Consider the following 9,880-nt stretch of genomic DNA (forward strand, 5'->3'; position numbering starts at 1 on the left):
CTTCACTGGACTGCAGCTTCAAGCAGAGCAACAGGGATGGTTTGCCAAAAATTCAGTTTCATAAAAGGGTAATTTAGCAGAAGTACTTGTACAAGGATTCTACAATGAAGACCAGGAGGGCATGAGTAATTGGCTGCGTGGGAGCATGGGTGAGTAACAAGATATGTGAATGCACAGATGCATGGATGGGCAGACAGGCAGTCAAATGGCTAAATATTGCAAACCTTAATTGGTACCATGTCCCTGACCCTACCTGTTGTTGCTGGATTTTCAGGTCGCCGGTCTCTTCCTCTTGATCTTTACAGATAGCATTCAAGTCCTCCAGGTGGTGTTTTAGCAGAGCCCAATTCTCCTGCAGTTTCTTTTTCTCCTGCCTCAGTGTGTCCACTTTCATGTACACTTGTGCCTCTTCCATCAGGACCCGGCTGTTCAGACCTCTGGAAACACACACTGCATAGTAATTGCCTGCCAGACTCCCATTGCCACCCCTGCCTCCAGGAACCACCTCCTCAAAAGGCCTCTGGTTTCCAGGAAGGCATAGCCAGAATCTCACACAGCCATGAAGCTGCACACAGGAGGTCAAATGAGAGAAGAGCAGAGAAGAGCTACTTCCAGAAATAAACAAACTACTATGGAAAACACCAAATCCATATCCCTTTAATAGAAAGTGGATTCCCGTTACTGTCCTTAACTGTCCATGATAAGGGGAAACATCAGCAAGTAGTGGGCAAATCCCCTCCAAGTCAGGACAGGAGACCCAAGGTGAGTATCTACAGGTTCCACAGCTACCAGATCTGTAAAGTCAGAGATGGAACTTCAGCAGCTCACGACTGCCTGACATTCTCCTCACAGTGAGAATTTCATTTCTATCTAGTGGCTTCTGGGGCTCTGAGGACAATGGTGAGTGGTGGCTCTCAGTCTATTTCACACTTAGCAAAACTGAGTTTAAGAGACACATATCCAAGTGCTGCTTGATCGGGCTGCTAACTAACGAGCAGATAGGCTAGATTCAGAGATGTGGACTCTCCAGTCCTTAGAAAAAAAAGGTAGAGGTGGCCATTCCAGAGCTAATATGGTCCATGCCAAGGTGGGCACTTACCGATAGAAGACTGTCTCCTTGGTCAGCTCACTCAACTTTTCTGAGGCCTCCAGGTTCTCTTTTTGAAAGACCTTTAGTTCCCACAAGACCTGTTTATTTTCTCATACAGTGGATTAGGCTTGTGGTAGGGTCTAGAAAAAGAGTTGAGAACCCCATGAAAACAGGTTTTGAGTGTCATGTCACCTCAAGTTGTATCCTTGTATGCCACAGTCCAGTGGATGCCTCATTCTGGATGCTAATACTGGAATATCCTGGTGATTTTAAAATTGTGATAGTGACCCTGGGACAGTAGTGTCTGAGAGTCCAGATGGAGGTTGTCCTGGATGCATAAGCTCACTCAGTGGTCGTGGATTGTCTATCTAGCTCTCTATGTTACCAGGAGTCTATGACTCAGGTCTTGGCACACAAAGTACCGCATTGAGGTTTCTCCTGTTTTAGGAGAAACCCATTCTATGACCTGGGTACTATTACTGATAAGATACAGTGTTTTGCGCAGCTCTGACCAGAGTCTGCACGGTGTTTGCACATTCTCAGAAACCAGATCAGCTGCCCTTCCTCCAAATTGATAGATTTCTCAGGCAAGCCTCAGAGGTAGTTGTGAAGAATCCCGCCTTGAAGGCATGGAGTGGATGCAGACTCTTTTGACTCTGCAAGCCCAGGTTTGTCTCTCTAGTAAGTAGTGTGGGTTAGACAGAGAAGTGGAATCTGGCTTCCTACATTTGTTAAGGTGACCCTGATGTTAATCATGATGGCACTAGGACAGCACTGGAAACAATACAATCCAGGAGGCTTCTCTTGGTCCACAGATGTCTGTGAATGCTGTCCCAAGGGCTTCACCCAGAGGGAGACCCACACCAGGAATAATAGGGATACGAGACATGGACGGCCACACTCATAGCACATCAACAAAAGTAGCACACCCCAAATTCCCACAGAAGGATGTGGGGACTTTGACCTACAACACTTCTGATCCCGTCTATTGTTTGCAGTTTTCCTCTTGGGACTCAGCATATATGCTGAAATCCTCAGTCCTCCCAGAGTTTCTAAATCTTTTCTCTCTATTGGAAAGTTGAGGAAATAGCTTGTCAGCAAGTATGGCTTTGCTGGAGCTTCAGAGATGGTGGTAACATGGGATTCCATGGCTCCATTCCATTCCTTTGCTAACTCCTAACAGCAACATGGAGGCTAACTGGTGTGGACTGAGCTCTTGGAAATGGTGTGGTGTAGAGACAGGAGCTGTGCACGAATAGCTGTGGTCAAGAAAAACCAGGGCTTCAGAACGAGCCATAAGGACAGGTCTCTAAGACTTTGTACCGGCTGCTTCCATTGACCAAATCCCTCTGTCCTCTTATAAATGCTTCACAAACTCTCATCGTCCTTCAAATCCAGCTCAGAGACCCATAGCTCCAGGGAGTCTTCCCTTGACCCTCAGACACTGAACTGTCTTCTTGGTCTCTATTAGCTACCTGCTCCAGAGGGAATGGAAGGGTTACATCTCACCCTGCAGCTGGCCAACAAGCAGCACAGGCTGGCATGTGTGGTGTATTGGTGAGGAATCCAAAGCACTCTAGTGCAGTGAACAACTACTCACCTTTACTGACCTACTTTTCTGCCATACATGGTGGACTGTTGGCAGACCTCATGGTCAGACTGGAAGACTACACTAGGCAGCTTCTGCTGCCCCAGCAAAAACCCCCAGGGTAATTGGCAAGCATAAATTAAAAGGAGGAAGCAAAATTACTTTCCTGGTAATGGTTAGGCCATCTCTCTTCAACACAAAACCCAGAGCCCACTTGGCATTGCCTTCCTGCCATGCTTTGGTCAGAATATGCTGGGTTAGCTCCACAGACAATGGGGCTGAGCATGTCACTCATAGTTAGAGGGAGCAGAACCTTATTTGAAAATAGGCTGGACCATGTTGGGAGTGTGGTTCCTTTGGGAGATGGGACACCACTTCACTTGCTCTGTTAATGGCCAGTGACTACAGGGATAGAATGGGAGGTGTTCCAAATGGGAAGGAAAAAGAGTGTCCTGAGGATGGACCCCATGGAAGGTGTTGCATAGGGTCTGCATTGAGAGTGATCTCACTCTTCACCATTCTGGTTCACCCAGGAGTTCAGGAGGAAATGGAGTGAAGGTGAGCAGACAGAAGGCTGCTGAGGAAGAGAAGAAGTGGATGCTGTTGTGTATCCTGGCTACTTGTCTCCATGTAGACCATCAGCTGGAGCCTTACATCATCACAGGTCTTTCCCATCTTCCTGCTGCCCAGGCCAGTAGAGGTTTGCTGACTTGCCCAAGGCCACATACCTGATACAAATTTTCCCACCCTAGGTAGTCTATTCAAGATATGCCCTCCAAATACTCCTCTAAAACTCTAGAGGAGGAAGCAGTCACAGAAATGGAATTCTACTCAAGAGAGGTAGGAGGTCTGACTCAGAAGCCCAGGCTGCATATGAGAGTCAGTAAGTGTATGGCATGGCCTCTGCTTCCAGACCACCCTGGTCTTTAGAAAGGGTGAGGGGCATGCAGAAACCCAGGGCATCTCTCCCAAGGGCAGGTGGCAGGATGTTTCCTGGCCTTCAGTGCCAATCAGAAAAGTCACACCTCATAACTTCATAGCAAAATAACACACTATTAATTTCTCCAAGAGCAGCCATGAGAGTTAGGTTCATTGCTGCCTGTCATTCCAGATTGTTGAGAGCTGGGAGCTCTGGTCTAAACTTAAGCAGAGCCCTGACTGGTGGCAAGACAGCAGCCTCAGGCTGCCATAAGGGGATGAGATCCCATCACTGGAGGCATGCAAGCAGCCTGGAGGATGGAGTCTTGTGGAGACAAGAACACTGATGAGGGCTGTAAGCATATGTGCAATACATACATTATACATTATGAGCTAAGGATGAACCACATTATTTTGTACATAGAGAGCACAGTCTTGTAACCTGGGCAGTTGAACAAGGTCGTGAGGCTAGATCAGTCCTCACATTTGGGAAGTATTTTGAAATTCAGCAAAAGGCAAGATGTAGCTTGTCAGGCGACAGCAACATTTCCTGAGATGTGTGACTGAATACTTTGCTGGCTGTGTCTGGGACCACACAGAAACCTGTGATTTCATCAGGAAAAGATCTGGGAATTGGCATCCTGACTCTCTTTTGGAGTCTGTTACAGAACACTCCTGAGAAGTATATGATCTTCCCTGAAGCTAAGGCATCTCCTCTACATCCTAAAAATCCTTACCCCATTCTATCCAGAGAACAATTTGCCCAGGAAATGGGTAAATGTTGCCAAGAACAGTGTTCAAAGGTAGGAATCTCTTATCTACAGGGAATTTTCCTGTATAAAATTGCAATTTCAACCAGGCATAGTGTTGCACATCTGTAAATTCCATCACTTGGGATGCTGAAGCTGACAAAACTCTGTGAGTTCAAGAACCTCCTGCTCCGAACATAGAGACTTCAGAATAAAAGCAGGGAGACTCAGTTCTACAGACACATTGAGTAAGAAATGTATTGTTCCCTGGACAGAAATTCTTGTGAATTGAATGGCATATTTCTTTGAGGATTTCCCAGGTTCTACCTGGGAGCCATGCATGTAAGAGAAAGCCCACAGATGGCAGCAATACCAGCTACAGGGGACCCACTTGGCTCTACCTCATCCTCCCAGGCAAAGTATGCAGCATTTCTTCTAAATTATTTTCCTGGATGACCATCTCCTTCTGCTTCAGCAGGAACTCAAGTCTTTCCTCCAATCCCTTGATTTCCATTTCATTAGATGATTATGATCTTAATGGAGGGTTACACACTGTCATACAAATATAAACACATACAAAGGATGCTAGTGGCTTATGGAGCAGCATGGCTATTAAAACAGTAAACATGTGGAAAGTAAGAAACCCTGATTCAAAGTAAAGACTGACATGAATTGGTGTGGTCTCCTCTAGGGAATGCACACATGCAAGATGCAACACAGCGTCAACATGCTTACACTACACACACACACACACACACACACACATACACACACAAACACACAAACACACACACACACACACACACACACACACACACACACACACACACACATATACATAAGGAGAAAGAGGGAAAACTAAACACATGGAGAAAGGCTCCTAGCAGAGAGAAATCATGGCAGATGACCAGCTATGGTCAATATATGACAGTATATACATAGATAGGTCACAAAGAAATCTATAATATGCATAAGTATTATATACTAATAACAGCATTTAGGAAAACAACATCAATGGCTCATGTAGAACAGTTCTTAAAATTAACATCAGGATTGCAAATAAATGAAGGGTCAGCCACATGATTATGAAGTCCATAACACAAGACCATAACACAAATAGATATAAAATGTGTTTTTCAGATCCATTGAATTATCATAAGCATTCATAAGACATACTTGCAGACACCCTTCCCTTCGGGAGTTACCATGGACACACCTAGCGTTGTTTATTTTTTTCCTACTTGATGTAAGCCCAGAGACTCAGGGACATTTACCATGACCTGGCTATATATCTGAGCTACATCTCTAGTCCCATAATGTCTGCTACTGCAGTATAAGCTTATCAAGAAAGGCTCATTCAAAAACAGTACACTGCTGTATGGTGAGGAAGCAAATACCCATGGAAGCTTCTTTGCTACTGTCCCATCTGGGAGCAAGGTAACTTTACTGTGTGCCTCCATATGTGCATGTCTGTGTGTGTGTGTGTGTGTGTGTGTGTGTGTGTGTGTGTGTGTGTGTGTGTCTCTGGTATTTTGTGTGTGTGGAGCTTTTCATGTGTGGTGGCCAACTAACAACCGTGAGGTCACTCCTTAGCGGATCTCTACCTTGTTTTTTGAGATATTGCCTGTCATTGGCCAAGGACTCAAGCAATCTGGCTAGGCTGGCTGGCTAGTGAACCCCAGGACACACTTTTGTTCACATTCCCAGTGTTGAGATTATAAGCATGCATCATCTCACCTAGATTTTACAGAAGCTGAGGCTAATCTCAGTCCTCCAGCCTGTGTGCAAGCATGCCATTAACTGATCCATTTCCCCAGGTCTATTATCTTCTTTGTGTTCCTCCTCTACCCACTATGTTGTCCATCCTCTGAATTTTCTCAGTGCCTTGTACACCTATACACTGGAAGACACCACTTCCAGAGTAACAGTCCTCTTTGTACATACAACAGGGGCTTCCTTGGGGATCTCTGCTTAAGGTCACCATCTGTCTCTCCTTCACTTCTTCTGGTCATTTCACTAGTTAACTATGCTCACAAGTGACCAAATAGCTACATGATCCAGTCAGAGAGGCTGGTGGTCAAGGTTGGGGTGCCGCTCACTGTCACAGTGCTTATGTAGCATACTTAAAAACCTGGATTTAATCTGTGGCACTGGGGTGGGGGTGATAAGAAACTAGTGATGGTAAATTCAGACACTGACAAGAATAATAGATATGAACTGATATGCCCTTGCAGCTTGGTGCTGCAGGTGGAACAAAGAAAGTCTTTGGTTATGGAGTGAATTGCTCCTGAAGCTAAGATCTGCAGATAGACATGGCAGGGCTTTAGGCTCACAGCCAGGGAGAGCCAAGGACACTGGGTCAGGATGCAGGTATCTCTTAGATACCTGCCTAACATCTCTCCAGAATGCTGTGGCCTCAAATTGCAAGCAAAGAGCTGATCTCCTAAGTACTGTGCCTCTCTGAGGTCCCTCTTCTCAGGAATCAGGGGACATCTAAAGTCTCACTGTCTTACATCCACCACCTGGCCTGAACTGGTCTCCTCGAGTTTGGTTGGTACAGGGGTCTGTGGCATTTCCTTCCATGGCCTCTCTTCAGCTTTAGAAATGCACTGACCTGGACAACTGCAACCACGAGGCCTAGTAGAGGATGAGGAAGATATGTGGGTAAAAAAGGGGGGCAATGTGACTGTGGGATGAGTCCTAACCCGGACCTAGGTTAGATCCTTGCTGAATTGAGGGCTGTGACACCAGACAATCTTCTTGACCAGTCTGGCACTCAGTCCTTCAGTTCTGCAAATACAGTGTGTTCTTTGCCCCTAAAGAGCTTCACTAACCTTCCTGGGTGAAGCTTGATGGACCCCAAGCCACAGCCCTGCAGATCCTTTCTCACCATTTCACAGTGGTAAACAGGCTAGGAGTGACTGTGGCTTTCCTAATTTCTCGCTCTGAACTGCCTCAGTTACCTTAGCATGAGGCATGGTTACTGGTGAGGACTTGATGGAGGGGAGGACTAGATCTGGAGTTGCAGACAACAGAGCCTTCTTTTGCTGCTGGTCTCAAAACCACAGAGATCCACCTGCCTCTGCCTCGTGAGTGCTGGGATTAAAGGCATGTACCACCACGCTGTTTGGGCATGGTCAGTGCTCCAGGTATGGGCAGGATGTATATCTCACTACAAGGATCAAGCACAAATGCTTCCAGGTTCACACAATACAACTACACACACACACACACACACACACACACACACACACACACACAGTGGCACACACACAGGCTCATACACAGACTCACTGTATCATGCAGAAGACTTGTCAACTATTTGCTAATGGTCTTCTCCAGGAAAACATTGAAGCCCCATATATCAAGGCACCCCATACTTGGAGTTGGCCCAGAATTCCCCAATAATGAGTTTTTTATGACAATCAATGAAGATAATTTATGAAAATCACATCTCTGTATCACCTGAGAATTTCATATATATTTTATTATTTTTTGCCAAGAAGTTATTTTTATTAGTTCAAATTAGAAACAATCCTGTTTCACATGTCAATTTCTTCTCGGTCTTCCTCCCCTCTTCCCCCACTCCCCATCAGCCACCCACCCCATCCCCCCTCTGTTTCCAGTGAGGATAAGGCCCTCCATGAGGGATCCCTAAAGTCTGCTATATCATCCTAGGCAGGGCCTAGGCCCTCCCCATGTGTCCAGGCTGAGAGAGCATCCCTACACATGGAATGGCCTCCCAAAGCCCTTTCTTATGTCAGGGATAAATACTGATCTACTACCAGAGGCCCCATAGAGTGGCAAGTCCTCCTCATTGACATCCATGTTTAGGGGTCTGGATCATTCCCACAATGGCCTCACCAATATCAGTCTGGTGTCTGTGTCTGTGGGTTTCACCAGCGCAGTCTTGACCTCTTTGCTCTTCACTCCTCCCTCTCTCCAACTGGGTTCCAGGGTTCATTTCAGTGTTTATCTGTGGCTCTACCTCTGCTTCTTGTGCACAGTGCATTGGGTAAAGACAGGATGGTCACAATTCTACCAGATTCATCTTTGGTGGACTGTGTCAGGGCAGATGTATCCTGAACAGTGGCATCTTTGTTCCCCTCCTTCCAGAACAGTTGGGAGGCATACCTTGCAATGGAAGATGGCAGGCTGGAATAAAACTCCCTGACTCCACAATGTCCTCCCAGAACCTACTAAGCACAGGTCAGGAGTGATGCAAACTCTGATGTCACCCCAGGGTATCAGTGACAGGAACAGAATTGAGGCCCAATTGAAATTCTTGCCCTGTAGGGCTTCCACTTCATGCTCTTAATCCACAGCTTGCAGGGGACACATGTCCTGTCATTTTGTGGTCCTTGAGAAGGGAAAGAGCCTGTGTCTTGGACACACACACTGAAGTAGGGAGGGGACTTGAGTCTCAGAGCTGTGAGGCCTCAGGACACTGGAGGATACAAACCTAAAGGCCAAGTGTTAGATGGCCTGAGGACACCTAAGGATGGGATGTCTGCCCTAGTCTAGAGGAGGGGACAGAATTCATATAAGGGCCATATTTGGGTTTTCTTTCTTTCTTTTTTTTTTGCTTTCAGACAGGTCTCATGTATTCCATGTTGGCCTTGATTTACTATATCAGCAGTTCTCTAACCGGTGTCATGCCCAAGACCATTGGAAAAAGCAAGACATTTACATTCCAATTCATTACACTATCAAAATTACAGTTATGAATTAGCAACTAAATATTTTCATGATTGAGGGTGTCATCACAACATGAGGAAGTATATAAAAGGGTCACAGCATTAGGAAGGTTGAAAACCACTGTAATATGTGGTAGAGCCTCCTGCTTCCATATCCTAAGTGCTTGGATTACAGACATACACTATCACACCTAGTACAGTCACTGCGGGAATCTATCCCAGGGTTTTGTGTATGGTAGACAAGTGGTCTACCAACTGAGCAATATCGTCACCACTGTGGAAACATTTCTGAAGGCAGAAAAGTGTCTTCAGGCTATGGGATTGTCTAAGGTGCAACCCTTTACACTTGAGGGCCCCAACCTTTCACATCTAATGGAACCTGATGTTCTACAGAACAGCTTCCACAGCTGATCAGGGCTGCTCCTTTTCAGTAGGAATGGGAGTTCTGGGGGAAACCTACAGGCCCGCAGTAGGACCATCAATACCAACACTTGTTAGCCCACACTCAATGCTGTGGGATCCAAGGTACATGTCATTCACATCAAGGTCATGGGGACCCATGAGGATGAAATAGAGGCCAGGCTGGGGCCTGGTTTATAGAGTGACCTTTCAGATGGGATGGGGGACAATTTTCAATGTCTGAAGGACTGTGGTGGCTGTAATCCAGACCACACTGCTGGGGTCAGTGCCATCCTGCTCACACTGTCCTTAGTTGGCCAGACAACATTCTAGCATGAAGTAGCCTCATGATATTGCCTATGGCTCCTGGGGGCAGGAAAATGCAAAACTAAAGAACCATAGTGGTTCCAAAGCCAGGCATAAGGGCAAGTGCAGAGGG

The sequence above is a fragment of the Cricetulus griseus genome (genome assembly GCF_003668045.3).
Source record: "Cricetulus griseus strain 17A/GY chromosome 1 unlocalized genomic scaffold, alternate assembly CriGri-PICRH-1.0 chr1_1, whole genome shotgun sequence".
Classification (NCBI taxonomy): Eukaryota; Metazoa; Chordata; class Mammalia; order Rodentia; family Cricetidae; genus Cricetulus; species Cricetulus griseus.